This window comes from Apis mellifera, linkage group LG7 (genome assembly GCF_003254395.2).
Source record: "Apis mellifera strain DH4 linkage group LG7, Amel_HAv3.1, whole genome shotgun sequence".
Classification (NCBI taxonomy): Eukaryota; Metazoa; Arthropoda; class Insecta; order Hymenoptera; family Apidae; genus Apis; species Apis mellifera.
The window spans coordinates 14,048,416-14,064,842 of record NC_037644.1 but is presented as its reverse complement, the minus strand read 5'-3'; the positions used below and the strand labels follow the sequence as shown (position 1 = coordinate 14,064,842).

The following is a 16,427-nucleotide window of genomic DNA, read 5'->3' as shown; positions in this document are numbered from 1 at the left end:
TCTCGAGCACTTGACGGCAGCTCGATATACCCGGTTGCTCGCGCAAGAAACGTTTGTTTTTGCCAACGTCCACCGCGAGAAAGGGAGAGAACACGAGAGAAAGAGATAATTTTAGCTTTAGCCAGGAATTACGCCACGATACAGGTTTTAAACGCGTATAATTTATTCCGCGTGGCGACGGCGCGTGTCTCGTGCGCGCACACGGATCGGCCGGACTCGGAACGGCGACGAGGGGGGGAAAAAATCGGCGAGCAACGAGGCTGGCGTGTACACGCGCATACCGCTTGCTCACCCGTGATATCGCGTCGCGCAAGGAAACGATCGACGCCGTCGTAATCGAATTTCGAAAAGAGAAATTTCAAACGCGTGTTCGAACCGTGGTGAATCATTCGCGAATAATCGTTTCGCGTATTTTCCTTCTTTCTTTCTTGATAGGAACGACACGAATACTCGAATACGTAACGAATATTGCGTACGTTGGTAAATTTTGACGGGAAACAAAGAAATTTCGTCGTCTCATCGATCCTCGATTATCGTCGACTATCATCGCGAACGACAGATCGGCGCGTAATCGTTGGCTAATTTATTCGTGTACGTATACCGCGGATTAGGTTGTCGCGTTGTCGCGCAACGCGTTCCAGAACGGCTAAGCCCTCGAGAGACGCTCGCTAACTAGATCCGAGAGTGCATGGCTTCGCTGCTCGCCGTGTCGTCGAAAGGGGTTGCAAGTGCGCCGATACCGTACTAGTGACGATAACACTCGTTTACACGTTTCTTTTATTCGATAGTTGAGCGGCTCGTCAACGATGGACAACAACGAGGTCACTGTCAGGCCGACCACGAGACGCTTTGCACCACGCGTATGCTCGCGTTTCTCGAAATGGATACATCGTGATGACGATTTCCTAATCCGTCTCTCTAATCTAATAATATTATCGAACGATTTTCCGTGGATCTATCTCTCATTGACTCAGAAATTCGAGGTTATTTCGGAATTGCGTACGATAGGGTAAGACGTTGAACTTTATCGTTTCAACGCTTGATGGAAGGAGTCGAACGTAACCTCTCTCGATAACACAGCCTATGTCGCTTGGAAACGATCTTTTCCGGATCTAGATTATTACGCCCAGCGTTTAATCGAACGATTCACTCGCGCGTTTCAGCACGAAATCGTATCCATCATGGCAACACATCAGACTCGCAATAAATGATGGATAAATCGGACGTTGGCGAGGCAAGCAGCCCGACAAAGAAGGTTTCGATAAAAATTTTAGCTCCATTCTCGTACGTGAGCTGCGAATGTTGGTCGGAGCGGGAAATCGGGAGTGAAGCGGGAACAGGAAGGCACGCGCGCGTCACAATGTCCGCGGATGACACGAGGAGACACACGTGTGCACGCGCGCGCGCGCGCGCGTTGTTGCACACGTTCACAGAACGGAACTGTCGGACAGGTTACCCGGTTATGCGAATAGCAACGTGGTGCTAACGCGATGCTACCACGCTCGCCAATGCGAACGCGAGATTACGATGGAGGGAGCGCACCCTATTCCCCCCTTCGCTCTTCACAGCCTGCTCGCTGTATACTACTTGGATAAATCGGCGTGTATAGAGATAGTTGCACGCGTCTCGGTTGCAGATGCATCCTCCACCGAGCCGGTGCACAGGAAACGAGAACATCGTCCGAGGCTGCGGTGTAACGTGAGAAATCCTCGGCCGTGTATCACCGTTTTGTGGCCATCGGATCGTTTTATGCCTATTCCGCGACCCGTCACCCGAACAACCGGAAAGATTTTGCACCGTTAGGACGCGTTATCGGCCACCCGTTGCTCTCCCTCTCCCTCTCTTTCTCTTTCTCTCTCTCTCTCTATACTTTGCCGCGTTATTGCAGGGAGAGACACGCCGGCAAAGAAATTTTCACCGATCGAAACGCGTTGCCGATTCCCGATACGTTCGTCGATTGTTCCGTCTCTTATTTCGTTTTCTTTTTTTTTTTTTTTTCTTTTTTTACGTAGTTGTTACGTGGACACGTGACAACACAGACGGCCGAGGGAACCGACTTCCGCGGATCCTTCTACTTTCACCTCGCACGGAAATTACCAATCTCGAGTGTTAAATGCTTTTAAATTTTTTCGAAAATTTATTAAAAATTTTTTGTTTAATTTAAAAATTTAAGAGCGAAGAAAATTGGATTTCAGATTTTTTATAAAATTATTAAAAACTGTGCCGACGATAAATTGGAAAGGACTTGGGAGAAGTCTGTTTAAATTTCGAAACGCGTTGACGAGTTTCTTTTACAATGTGTCCGTTTTTTTCTCCCGCGGACGAAGCGTTGACAAAAGAGAGAAACTCGAACGGATGTTCGGATATCTGTTCGCACGGATATATCGTTCGAACAATCCGTAAAATAAGCGTAAATCCGCAATATCTCTTTTCTCTTCCATTTTTCTGGCGATCTTTCCCTCTTTTTCTCCTTCTTACTGTACGATCGAGGGATAGCAGCTAGGACGTTGAACTTTTCGCGTAATACGTTGAAACAACGTTGGAATGAATCGTGATATTCGATTAATAATAAAGTGACGCTCGAGTTTTCGATAACCAGTTTCCACGTACCGGTAATTTTCCCCGTTTCGCGCCGTATAATCTCCAATAAACCGTTTGGCCCCGTAATAACGCGATCGATCAATTGTTTGAAAACTGGTCGGCAGAAGGCAGAAGGGAGAAAAAAAAAAGATATCGTTTCAATTAGCTCCCTAACGAGACGCCCCGAGGTTCCGAATAAACCTATCTATCTGGAACAATGCTCCATTATATATCAGATCGAGCCGCGATATATTAGTCACGGTCCGATATAAAGAAAGGATATTAGAATCTATCTCTCCCCTATGTAAACTCCCTTAAGCCTTCGAGGCGCAGGTATCTCGGACGTTTGCCTACGTTTTCCGGTTACAAATTAATTTCGTGGCTTCTCTCCGCGAGGCTTGTGACGTTGAACAAGGGAAACGTATATGTATAAATTCCATGAAGAGACGTAGGTGTTTTATGCGCCCGATCGCAGAATAAGAACACGGATTCCTTTTTCGGCGCAGCTCGTAAGTCTCTCGATTAATACGCCGGATCCATTAGTAACGCCGTTTCGTTCGAAAATATTGGCTAGCAATATCTCAGCTGGATATTAAGATCCAGATAACAGATCTGGATTCGACTACTCGTTCTCTAGTTTCCTAATTTAAACAGGGTAATTTGCCGAATGAACGGGCCGTGTCGATATTTTACGTATAGCGAAACTGATCGATCCCTTACGCGTGTAATATTTCTCGCACCGTGTATTTTGAGGCAAATAACGGAGATAAAATCGATCTCTGTTCCTCTCTCGCTCTCCGACGATGCCCCGGATTTACTGGATTCGGTAAACGAGCCGACGTTCATTCCCACGAAGCTGGTAGTTTTCACACGGAAAAGCCAATCGGATAGGAGATACGAAATCTCGTGGAATACCGATCTCACGAAGGGGGAGTGGATCGGTTGCGTAAGACGTTGGATAACGGTGCCGTTTCACACCGATAACGTCGACGGGGGAAAAAATGGTTTAATGAAAAGCTATACCGTTTAATGGCTCGTTCTATCGTTTTATAATCGACAACGGGCGAGCACCATAGACACTCCGTCATTCGCGTACACGTATCTCCCCCGACCGAATCTGACAGATCGAATCTTTTCGTATCAACGTAACGCGCTCGCCTCTAAATCAATGCCTATCGAGGTAATTTAAATCTCGAGCAACAGGTCGATACGAAACCGGATTCTAGATTTACACTCCACCCTACGATAATTTCCATTTTCACCGTCTTTCTTACGTGATTTCTTGTTCTGAAATCGATCTTCACCGATTCCCTCGAAAATCCAAACAGAGGCAAAGATTTCGTTGCATTTCGTGGCTGGAGAACGGACACGTCGCAAATTGCGCGTGTACAAAGGAAAGGAAAGGTTAAATCTCGTTACACGCACCACCCACCGACCAACACGATCAAGTGCGTGAATGTACGCCAACAACGCTGTTGTTTATCGATACTTATCGATTCTCTTAATCGACATTTGCATTCCAAATGTCGGTATATACGGGACGCTCGTTGTTTTCGACCAACTGTTGCCGATATATCATTATTATCACGCGGCGAATCGTGTTGGCGATTAAATTCTTACACGATTCGATACGAATGAAAATAAATACGTAAAATTTAGCGAAATTCCGTGAAGCGTTAGATCGAGGTTATTACGATCGGGAAGCTTGTGTTTACACGCTTACAAACGGAAGTATGCGTTACATATGCATGCATTATACGCGCCGATATCCTGGACGCGGGGCGTGTGCGAGTCGTGTCGAGAGAAAGTTACGATAGGAACGAAGACAGATACACGCGGTATCCCGGTAAACAGTGGCACGATGACAGTGCTAAACGATTCTAAACTGCGCTAACGACGCGCGCGCCACTTGGATTTTGCCACCCGTTCGAATCGCAAGACTTTGCCCTCGACAGATCGCCGCTATTGCCGACCGCATTACATCAATTACGATGTATGGAAATTTGAAAGCACCGGCGAAATTTCTCGGCCCACTACGAGACATTAATCCGACCGATCGCGACCATTTACATAACCGAGTCGGCGGTGGGGAGGGCTCCTATCGATGCTAATTAAGCCACGATGGGCATCGATCACCCCGCAACGATTTTTAACGATACCGATCGCCGAGACAATGGAAACCGTGTAGGAGGATTGCAAAATCTCTGCGGTTCGCGCGTTTCGCTCATTTCCCTACCGACGTACGTACGATTTATTTGTTCGCGAAGTGACCGACAACCATTGCATTGGATCGTTGCGCTCCACGAAATTTCGAGCGTTGTATCTCGTTGTATCGCGAAGAAAATCGATCCGTCTCTTTTATGACGTAGCGTTACGATCGAATGGACGCTGTAAATCTATCAAACGGGAAGAGAGAAATTTTTCATTTCGTACCTGAGACGCAGCCGAGACTCGATTCGAACTTTTGCGATGCTGGGTTTATATGGATTTATCTCGTGTCTAATGTACGTAACGAACGTAGATAAGCGATAGATAGGCGCGTGGTAATTAAAAGCGGGGAAAGAGAAGAACCGGCAACGTGATCATCTTCGAATTCTTCGCTGTTTCGCGGACGAATCGAGAAAGTGGAGGAAGTTATGCGTTTTGTGGAAACGCGGCGCTGTATAGATACGCGAAACGATGCGCGTCGATAAGAATTTCTCGTTTACGATAGCGTAAAATAAAACTGTTCCTCCTCGGCAAGAATGCGGCGATACGTGGAGAGGGGAGAAGGGGAAAAAACGCGACGCGTGTGGTATAAAGTTGGTTATAAGCAACGCGAGCCGACTTCTCCGATACAATTTCACGCGAACACGAGAAAAATGGGAGCCGCAGCTAAGAAGAAGAAGAAGAAGAAGAAGAAGAAGAAGAAGCGGCGGCGGTTGGTGAAATCTCGCGCGGTGAACGAGCGATAGAATCCCTGTGTGTATACGTTCGAGGCGACCCGATTGTGTCAGCTCGAGACGAGCACGCTTCGCAGATTCTCTAAGCGTACCGTTAAGCAACCCGGTGAAAATAATGAGATCGATAGAGATGCGCGAGAAGCAGCGAAAAATGTCGGGAACCCGTAGTACGATACATTGTATCTCGTAATTTGAAAATTTCAACGAGTGAAGAATAATATTTTGGGGCTATACTCGGATTTTCGCGTGCCTTAGAAATCGAATCAATCACCATCAATGGATATTTCGTTGCATTTAATTTTATTCCTCGTATCTCGAGTAAGAAGGAAGAGAAGAATTTAGAAATCTGGTCTTTCGTCGAGTCAGATGCAATTGTTCAGCCTAGTTGAACGTGTGATACGTATAATCGACGCAATTAAATAGGCCGAGAGAGTTTAAAGATACAGTTAATGAATTAGAATTAATTAAATACGTTTGATGTCTTTTTTATTAGGTAATCAAATTTTTCCATCAATAAATTCACGATATCTTCGATACTCGTTAACTTTCATTTCTGGGGAATATAATATAAAGGAAGTAAGAAGCGATAAAAAGAAAAGCAAGAGAACGAAATATATGTTTAGAATCATTTACAGATAATTTCGAAAATGATTATCTTTTGAAAGTTATTGTACGAGTGAAAGAAATGATTGTTCCTTTTTTTTTTTTTTATATACTATTGAATTCTCGTAACGAACGAAATGTTTCGAAGCTGCGTATCGAATGGGAACGGAAACAATCTAAATTTTCGCGCAACTCGCCGGAATTGCTTTGGCAATCGCGACACGTTCGATGGCCAAATTCGTAGCGACCGGCAAATTCTCTTCCTTTCCAGTCGTTCCTCTCCTTCTCTTACCCTCGCACGGCTTCCAATAACTCGACCATCGATAATAACGAATCGTATTCGTCGGTGTTCCTCGTTGAACCGAGGATAGAATTATTCATTTTAAACTTTTAATTATACACGCGAGATATTTCTTTTAAAATAATATAGACTCTCTAACCTATTTCCTATCGGTCTTTCGCAAATCAGGCTCGTTTGACATGCGATAAACATCGACATCGTAAAAGTCGCAAATTATAAACGCAAATTATAAATCCCGATCGAAAGAAAGTCGAACTCTCGGCGATAACGAACGCGCGTGTTTGCTCGATATCGAAATCACGACACGATAGAAATGCGAAGAAACGAGGGAACGAAAGAGGAAAGAAAGAGAGAAAGATAAGAACCCATTCTCTCGATATCTCTGTTTATCCTGGGTGAAAACCTAAGTCAACAATCGGAGTACCTGCAACAATGCCTTTCTATTCCCTTTGAATCCCCGGTGGATCATGGAAATGTCATTTTTCCCGTCGGAGAAGAATTCGACCGAGCTGACCCATCCATCGTTTTCCTTTCATTTTACAAGAAGGCACAAAGAAAGGCAAAGGACGCGCGACACGGAAAATTATCACCGTACCGCTCTAATCCATTATCGTGGATTCCGGACACAGGGATGAGTCATCGCGTGTGGGTTAATCGAGAACGAAGTGGGCAAACGGAGAATCTTCTCGGAATCTGGAAGAAAATTGTTCGTGCTCCAAGGCCAATTGCGGGGAAATAAGAAATAAAATAATTGTAGAAGGATAATAAAGGAGATAAATTCGTAAAAATTGGACTTACAAATTGCATCGAACGGGACTGCAATTTCTGTTCTCTATGATTTATTCTTCATCGAAATACGATTTTATCTACCTGAACGTAATAATTAGAACGTAACAAATTGATTGACAATTCGATTCTTTTCGCTTTTCTTACTCCACTCGTGATAACGTGTAAGATAAGCTCCGATGAATTCAGATCTCGATAATCTTTCATATTTCCGATGATTTAAGGAACGTGCTCGTTTTCTATTCTCGTTATTATTATTGGAAATACGAGTAAAATGGAATAAATTGTCATCGATCACAACGGCCGAGTGAAAGAAATTATATCGAATCGTAATATGTCGTATATTAATTAGATATTTATCGATGAAAATGTTATCGCGATATCACGTAATAGCGATAAAATGGTGGAACAAAGCAGGTAAATTTGTCGTGGATTTCTTGCCGCGTTCTCAGATTATTATACCGCCGCTGCTCCGATCATGCACCGTTTAACCTGACATTCAGAGAATTGTCTGTCGCAAGTGAACTCGACTTGCGCAACTTAAATGGATACGGACAGGAAATATTATCCTGACGTTTTTCTTCTCGTTTCGATACATTATTACCATGCAGGATCGTTAAATATATATGTTATCGCGCACAATTCGCAATCCAAAGATGGAATGTTGAAAATGGAAAGGGAAAAATCTCGATAACGGTTTTTCGCGGTCCGAAAATTTCTTCCACGCTCGTCGCGTGGAAAGGATTTAAGAGGGAAATATTATATGTTGAACGATCCTACGGAACGGATGAAATGAAGCGTGACAAACATTTTCGCCAAACGAATTTCATAGAATCTTCTTTAATGAATTTCTATGCCTCCGTGCTTTCTTCCGGATTCCAACGGTTTTTGCTTCGATGATACGCGAGAAAATACGAATGTTTCTTTACATTCATTTTATCACTCGAGGAGAATTTCTATTCCCTATATTTCTATTCAAATTAAAAAAATAATACTTTATTATACTTTTTGTGTAAATTTACGTTTACAATCTATAAAGCGACTCGTATCGCTATCAACGAAACGCACGCTATAAAAAGGTAAATTAAGGTAAATTAAATTTGAACGCATTTTCTTCGCGTCTTTTTTCAGCATGCTTCTATTATATATAGAAATAAACTGCTTACATAAAATTGTGAGCAGAGAATCGTGGTGTCGATCTTATGGAAACTTTACCGATCGAAAAGGGATCGAAGCGAAACGAGATTATCATTGTTCCGTGTACGAAATGCGTGGAATAGGAAGGTTGGTTGGGATCGCGCAATCCCATGGCCGAGAGGGCGCTAATTAAAGTAATAATGGGATTATGGTTGGTTCGGGGTATAGCGGCGTTCACGCATCGTCGCTCCGCTATCGAATCGCGATCCTTGGCTTCGTAAGAGGAAACTGGAGAAAATCGAACGCCGTTGGATAACACGCTACTGGATAACAGCGATAAAACGTTGGACGATGTACAACGCATACCGGAAATCCCGGCTACCGTTTTCTAAATGGCCATCCGTTTTTTCCGTGCAACGAAATCGATTCGAAAACTTTATCGAACCGCGATGGGAATCGAATTCCGATCCCACGAACGAAGAAATAATTCGATTGTTTCTAGCTAATCTAAAAATCAAAATCGAGAAAAATTCTCGTTCTCGAGGAAGATGGAACGAATAAAAGCGACTCAATGCGATGATTCGATAATGGTGCACCATAACGCGCCATCTCGAAAAATTGTCCGATAAATAAAGCTTCGTCGCTCGACTTTCTTCCTCTCTGAAAAAAATCTGAAGATTCATCCGATCTTCGATGTTTCCGCTCGGTTGAAACGTTGATTCCGTAAGAGGCGGCGTTATGCGCGTGGCCTTATTCCAACCAAGGACTCTTATAATTTTTCAAGATCATCGTGTTCGATAAAGCGTTGATTTTGTGCCGCGCGACGCCGACACTCGGGTTTGTTCGAGCGCGAAACAAATGCGAGAAAGAAAGGAGTCGGGCTCCACCGCGAGCCACCGTGAACCAGAGAACGTTCTTAAACCTTATCATTGACCTATCATATGGAAATGAGCAGATAACGTATTGACTATGGAAAGGACAATATTTAACTCGGCTTGAGAGAAAAATATACGCCATTGTTGCCACGGACGGGCTCCTTTGTCCGCGTTCCTGCTCGAGATAACTTATCTTCCTTTGCATTCGCGCAAATCTATCTATTATGCACGGATACGGGGAAAAAGTGGTATTATGGACACCTTTTCATATTTGCAACAACGCCTGGCAACCAATAGCGCGATATGCTTCGTCTATCGATTATTCAAAACCGAGAGAACTACACTTTTCCAACTACTATTGATAATTTCGATAATAAACGCGATTAATTTATTAATTTTTTAAAAATTTTCTCACGATTTATTTTTATTTTTTTATGAAAGTATCTTATATAAAATTAGGTAAAAATTTACAGATTTAAATTATCAATTTACGAAGAAAAATATAAGAAGAATCTGCTGCTACTTTATCTCTTCACGGCTGACTTTTATGCTCTTTTCCAGACAAATATTCTGGATGGAAAATCGAATTAGTTTTGCTACATCCCGAAGAAAACGGTTAGGTATATATACAATTGGAAGGTTGGCCGAGGTCGGAGCCTGGCGCAATTTCGCAAGGGTTGTCCGTAGTTCGCTTGCACAATGACCGGTTAGTTTCGCACGGCGTGTCATCGACATTTGCAGAATCGCTCATTGTCGCAAATGATTCGAGGATCGTCGGTTGGTAGCAGCAAAGGCCTCGAGACTATCTCTCCACTGCCTCTCTGTCTTCCCCCTTATCTATTATCGATTATAAATCTCCGCTACATCGAATCTATCCGCTCGATCTGAAATCGCGCAACGAACCGCCCAACTTGTAAGTCGATCGTTCCTTTTCTTCTCTTCTCTTTTCTTTTTTTCTCGAGCGCATAAAAAGAAGAAGAAGAAGAAGAGCAGCAGTGGGAGTGAGTGAATTCAGTTGGACAACGAGCAAGTTGAAGAACGGTTGGCAGATGTCGTTCCAACACCGATAACGCGTCTCGATCAATTTCGTTCCTCGAATTGGCGAGGAAAAATGGATATACGTAACGGAAATACTCGTCTCGGAGCGAGTTAATTCCAAATCTATCCGTTTTTTCTGCTCGATAGATAACCACGAGGCAAATTGGAGTGGTCGGAACGATAGGAAATCCTGGAACGGATAATAACGTGTTGGTGTTGGTTCTCGACATTTATCCGAGAACCGCTTATCGTAAATCGGCGCGCGATGAAGTTATACACACACACACGCGCGCGCGTATATCAAAACGAATTCAGAAGAATTTCGTGTTGCTCTCGATCTCCAACCCCTGAACTCCCATTAATTTTCTCGAGATTACGGTTTAATCGTCGATTATAATGGAACAGTTATTGGCTGCCAACAGGAATATTAATGCGAAAGTTATTGGCTAAATCGATCTTTTCCTTCGTTTCCTCGGTATTCACCGGCTCGTCCGCCGCTTCGTTATCCTACATTACTTCTCGTTTAATCTCTCCTTTTTCTCGGAGCGAAGGACATCCGGTTTCGTCGTCCGTCGTGCGGCGAGCATCCGCTGCTCTCCTATAGAACAACCGGTCGAGACGTGCGAAACGGTAGGAGGGCCGGCAACCGGATAGAGAAACGGCAACGACGGGAGGAGAAATGCTCGAGATGCTTGGAGATACACGCGGGCTAGACCGTCGTCGACCGAGTAAATCGCAGATCGTCGTTTTAGATATCATCGTTCGCCGAGAACAGAGTTCGTGATATTTTTCGCCTCAACCAAAATCTCGCGACACAATATATTTACGCGTCTTTTTCCTTTATGCCTTGGAAAAACGTTAGGTATTCGATTGTAGGCACGCGTTCGTTGGCCCGTGTCTCTCTAATTGTTCGCTTCGAGCGGTGCATCGAACGAGATAATAGTGAAACGCAACGTTGAGTAACGTTGTATAACCGCTCGGTCAAATAAACTTCGATTATTATTGTTTCCAGCGTGGGCAATTTATGGCGTAGCGAGCCGGGAATCTGATCTTACCGGTGCGCGATCATTCTTAAGCGTGCACGGGCCGCGTAAAAATCCGTGCCCCCGTATAGCAGTAGTTGCTAGATTAGCAAGTCACTAATGACCCGGCCATTCGTCGTGCCGCGTAATTCACCTCCCCGCGTGATACTAATACCAATACCCTGTTCGTAACGTGGTTCCACGGTTTCTCTCGTTCGCGCCGATCCTTCCAACGAGTTCCAAATATTTCTTCTGGAAACTGACCCAGAAACGATTATTCTAACTTTTGCTAGAAAACTGGAACGTGTTCCGGTCAAACTGGATAGGCCGCGTTTCAAGCGACGAAGAGGGGAGGAGGATTCGCGAGAACGAGAGAGAGAGAGACGCCTCCCGCGCAACTCCGTTGAGCAATACGCGCTCCATTCGTGCGGTAACAGCGAATGGTTTCACCTATGCGCTACACCTTTCTTCCATTCGAGGAATCTCTTCAACGATTCGCGTGTATTCGAATCGTTGGGTAGGATTCGATGCGAGAGCCGAGCCTTGACCGAGATATACCCGAGCAAATTCCGCCACGATGCTCCCCACTTTGATCTTTGAGAAATTATATCCTGTTACGCGAATAATAATTAAGCGGGATGAAATGTAATATATGGTGCGAGATGTAAGCTGAGATTGCGGGCAGTAAGTGTGCGAATTCAACTTACTGCTCCTGCGTCGCTACGTTGTGTCTCCTTTCGTCCGTTCAATTATCATATCTGTGTATCCCGTTATGGAGCGGCGCCGCGTTAGATGGAGGAATGTAGAAATAGCGAATTAATCAACGACGTAATGATTTTAAAATCTGCTCGAGTAATAATTCCACTCCACGATTATCAGCAAAAGTATACGAAAATCTATTTGTATAATATGTCGTTGATTTGATGTATCGTACGTATTATATATCTTTTTTTACAACATTTATTCTGATAAATTTCGCACCATTTGATGATAAATGCGCATTTTTGATACAAAATAAAAGTAGAAATATTTGCTCGAAGAATTTTCAATTGGTCATTGAAAAATTAATAACGAGAGTTTTAAGTTTCTTTTTTTTTTTTTATTGGAAAAATTTACGTATATAATGTTTTCAAGTTGAAGATATCATCACTCCAGTTTTTCTTTCGAGCATCCAATGTTGTACGATCTAAAGCTTATAAATGATATTTAGAAAAAGAGTAATCATTTGTTGAAAATATTAAGTGTAATTGGAGCGAGAGTTGCGCAATTCTGGTTCTTGCGCGAAAACAAAAACACGTAATGTTATAATTGTATCGAATCTGTAACGTCGCTGTAATTTATATCCGTGCAATCATCTATTTCCTATCATTTGTCGGGGAAAATTCACGGGATCGAGATTTATCTAAAATAGAAAGTGAAAGGCATAAGCTTGCGTAACTCGTCTTTGATATATTAACAATTACCGCTTGTACCGCTCGCCGACGCATCTGTGTAAAATTTATATTCCTCTGATATTGGTTAAAAAAAATTTAAACGAAGAATGCGCATGTTAAATCGATCGGAAAATTCTGTCGCCAGACAGAATTTACTTGTACGTTCACAATTTCTTTTTTTTTCATACAATAATATTTAATTGTCTATTAATTATTTAATATCCATTGATCAAATTAATACTACGATTTTTATTTTCGAAACTTTTTCCGCGTTCAACGAAACGCGATTGAGAATTGCTTCTTAATGAATAATTCTCCTCTCGATAGTAGTTTCACTCGAAAAACAACGTAATAAATACCCGAGCGATACTCTTGCTCCATTGAAGAATCTGAAAGTTGATATCCCTTCTAGAAAGAAAGAAAAAAAAAAAAAAAAAGAAACCATGCTCGTGTTACGACCCAAATATTTCATCGATAAGATCGACGTAACAAGCATGCGATGAATGTACGTACTGTTTATATTATGCGTCATGCCGAGTCTTCTCTCTGGCAACAATCAGACCTTCGAACGACGTCGATACGTGAACGCTGAATTCGATTGGAATTCCCATAGCACGTTGGATAGTACACGTTATACACAGCTACGTGTTGCGGCGCGTGTTATATCGTGCAAATATATACGATCGATTAGATTCGGAAAATCTTTGGGGGATTCGCGTGAATTTGATTTACCGATCGAGCTTCCTCGCGCGAACAGACAGTTCTATCGTTAAAACTAAAAACGTTTCGCGTCCACTTCGAATTCAGATTTTATCTGAAATGTAAACCACACCAGAGGGAGAAAGAGAGAAATTAGTTTCGTTACCCTACTTTCGTACTTTCCACGACTTCCATAATCGCCGTAACAGCCCGCATAAATTCACTTCCACTCGGGATTTTCATTGGCTGGCGGCGGTAAACTCGACGGAGACACGAGTCGAGAACGGTCACAGTCGTCTTACGATTGTTCCAAAGCGAAACAATCAGCGACCCTTCGAGGGAAAGAGAGAGAGAGAGAGAGATGATCTAACAATGAGAAACAAGGAACTCGAACCGTCAAACGCCAACTGTATATAGACGAACTTTCACTTTAATTCGTTCACGAGAGGTCGTGATCCTGCTCGAATCGATTCGATCGGTATATTAGTTAATGGTGCTTTAACAAGGATCACATTCGATCTTCTTACTGTCTGCTCCTTCGTTCTTTTTTTTTTTTTTTCCTTTTGCCCGAGACCCGTAATTAAGAAGCGCAGGTAGCTACTTGTAACGATGGCCGGTAGTTCCTCATACGGCAGAATTCTTGCGTCCTTAAAGCTGGTCATGATTCATTCATGAGGCGAGTGTTCAATTGCAGCGACCGAGCGGGGAAACAAACTCGAGCTATGGCAAGTTTCGCGATCCTTCATGACGATTTCTCGCTATGCGATCGGAAGAATAATCCTCAAGGTCGCCGATACGAAATTTTCTGTTCCAGTAATTCGAGTAATTCTATTACAGTTTTAGCCGTGTTACATTCGCGATAACGCGTATCGAATCGTTTATTAATTTTTAAACTGTGGACTGGAATGAAAAACAAAGGTAAAGTTTGAAACGAGGATCGATCGATTTGCGTTGCTCCAGGCAGATCGTACGAAAAACGATCGTATCGAAAGGCCGAAGAAGGAAACGAAGTCGACCTTCGACGACTCGAAGAAGAAGCAACCCACGGATTTATCGACGTAAAGGCCAAGACATTCGAGACTATATATATATATATATATCGAACCGGTGTCAAGGTCGACGAACGAGAAAAAAGATTCGAGACGAATGTTAATATAAATTTTACGATGCAAAATCATCGTGGATAGAAATTATTTTACAGAATTTGTGGTTAAATGATCAAAGAGACTCGAAAGAGAATCGAATAAAAACGTATTGATGTATCAGAAGTAAAGTTCTTTCTTTCACCTTTATGTATCAAATTCACTGTGCAAATACGAGATATCTTAACCACTATTAATCGCTATTACATGAACGAAGAGAGAGCCGAGACGCGTTTCATCACGGTTAACGCTTTTGGAATTATGTTACTAACATATTTCCCATACGAGCGAATACGAAAATTACTATATTGAATGTATAAATGGAACGAGGTAGTATAGAAGAACGCGTGTAATCTTTGGAAAGCAACGCGACGGAACAATGTACCACGTGGAAAATGGCCGAGGTCCGTGTGTGAGAAAAATTTTGCTGAGAATGTTTAGCGTGTTATTAATGGTGAGTAGAATGTAGAATCGGAGATGTGCGCACCTCGTTCCACGATATCCCGTTGCGAGCTCGTTTCTGCGCCCGTTCAAACAGTTCATCGTGCTCGCCGAGCAATACACGAATACCGGAGATCCGGTAAGAATCGTTATCTCTCTCGACGAACGAAAGAAACGCGACCCGTTAAAATTTACCTTCTTCTTCGCCGCGTGTGAGAACGAACCGCCATACGTGCGCGTCGCAAAATGTTATGCTCGATTTTTTCTTTTTTTTTTTTTTTTTTCTCCTTTCTTTCTTTCTTTGATTACGCTGCTGAAAACAATAGGATATCACGAATGTATATAAAAGTAATGTAATTCACGCTCGTTGACCGCGGCGTTTAATTTCGTTCGCGATCGAGGTAACGATTACGATGCCGTTATATAACGATCGTATACGATTTTCGTTCGCACGTGTGACGACTTCGGCTTACGATTTCGAAAGGAAAAAAAAGGAAAGCGCAACTGTACCGTACCGTACGCTAAAGGGAACAAGGGCCAAGGAAGGCAGGTGCACGAATAACGCCCGGCATCCTGCTCCGATCCGAAACGTAAACGCAAGAAACAACAACTCGAACGAGTCGTCTCGGGTTCTCGAGCCCGTGGAAGGGATTCGTAATCGCGTTTCGTGGCACCTGGCAACGAGCTGACAGCTGGCGGAGAGACCGATGGAACAGAAAAATCGAAAGAAATAGATACCTGTAAGTTGGCAGATTCCCACCTGTTGATTCAGCGGTGACTAGGTTTTCTTGCGGTTGCTACGCGCGGGAGCTTGATCCCAGCAGACGAGCGTTATTCCAGAATGACGACCGGTCGTAGTTCGTGGAAGGCACACAAGAGCAAGCCGAGGAGAGAAAGAGGAATCGGTGCGATAGCGACGAGAGGGACAGAGATCGAACGAGCACATCCACTGTTACACGCACAGCACGTAAACGCGCCGGCTATATCCTGCCCTCGTTGTTGTAAACCACGTGCGAAATTCTTGGCCGAGGTGACGATCGATCGATAGATAACGATCGTGTTCACGGTGACATGGTCGCGGGGGCGGGTGAGAAAACGTCGATGCGCGAACAATCGTCCTTCTTGGCGTCCCGCAACGACGGCAGAAAAGACACCGTCATTCCACCGTCGAATTTGAAACGAGACGCGTCTCGCGATCCACTCCGCGCGAGCGCTGATACACGACTGTAGCCGAAGTTGCACGACAGCGCAGCCGAGCAGAGGGAACGAGCAACGGCGAAATTGGCCGAGGCGGGTCGAACTCGGCCGAACGCGGCCGAACCTACAAGATGGAATGCACGCGGACGGAAATCAGGCGGGATCGGAATCGGGATCGAGCTTGAGTTCGCGTTCGGCCTCTCGGGACTGGACTTGGACTCCCCGGTTCGA

At 43.7% G+C, this 16,427-nt stretch overlaps 1 protein-coding gene and 1 long non-coding RNA gene across 5 annotated transcripts in view; one reads left to right on the top strand and one right to left on the bottom strand.

The window, feature by feature from the left end:
- LOC408897 (nuclear receptor coactivator 6) overlaps nt 1–16,427 on the bottom strand; it is a 168,035-nt gene that overhangs the window by 120,090 nt on the left and 31,518 nt on the right. The window contains exon 1 of one of the 3 annotated variants that reach the window (XM_026441640.1): nt 15,738–16,226. The exons of 1 other annotated variant lie outside the window; for it this stretch is intronic. The gene's annotated coding sequence lies outside the window, so the exon portion shown is untranslated. Of the gene's footprint in view, nt 1–15,737; nt 16,227–16,427 lie in introns of those variants that run through there. One more of the 3 variants, XM_026441641.1, reaches the window with a different exon arrangement.
- Nucleotides 1–16,427, top strand: part of LOC113218891 — a 39,941-nt gene that overhangs the window by 5,157 nt on the left and 18,357 nt on the right. The window lies entirely within an intron of this gene.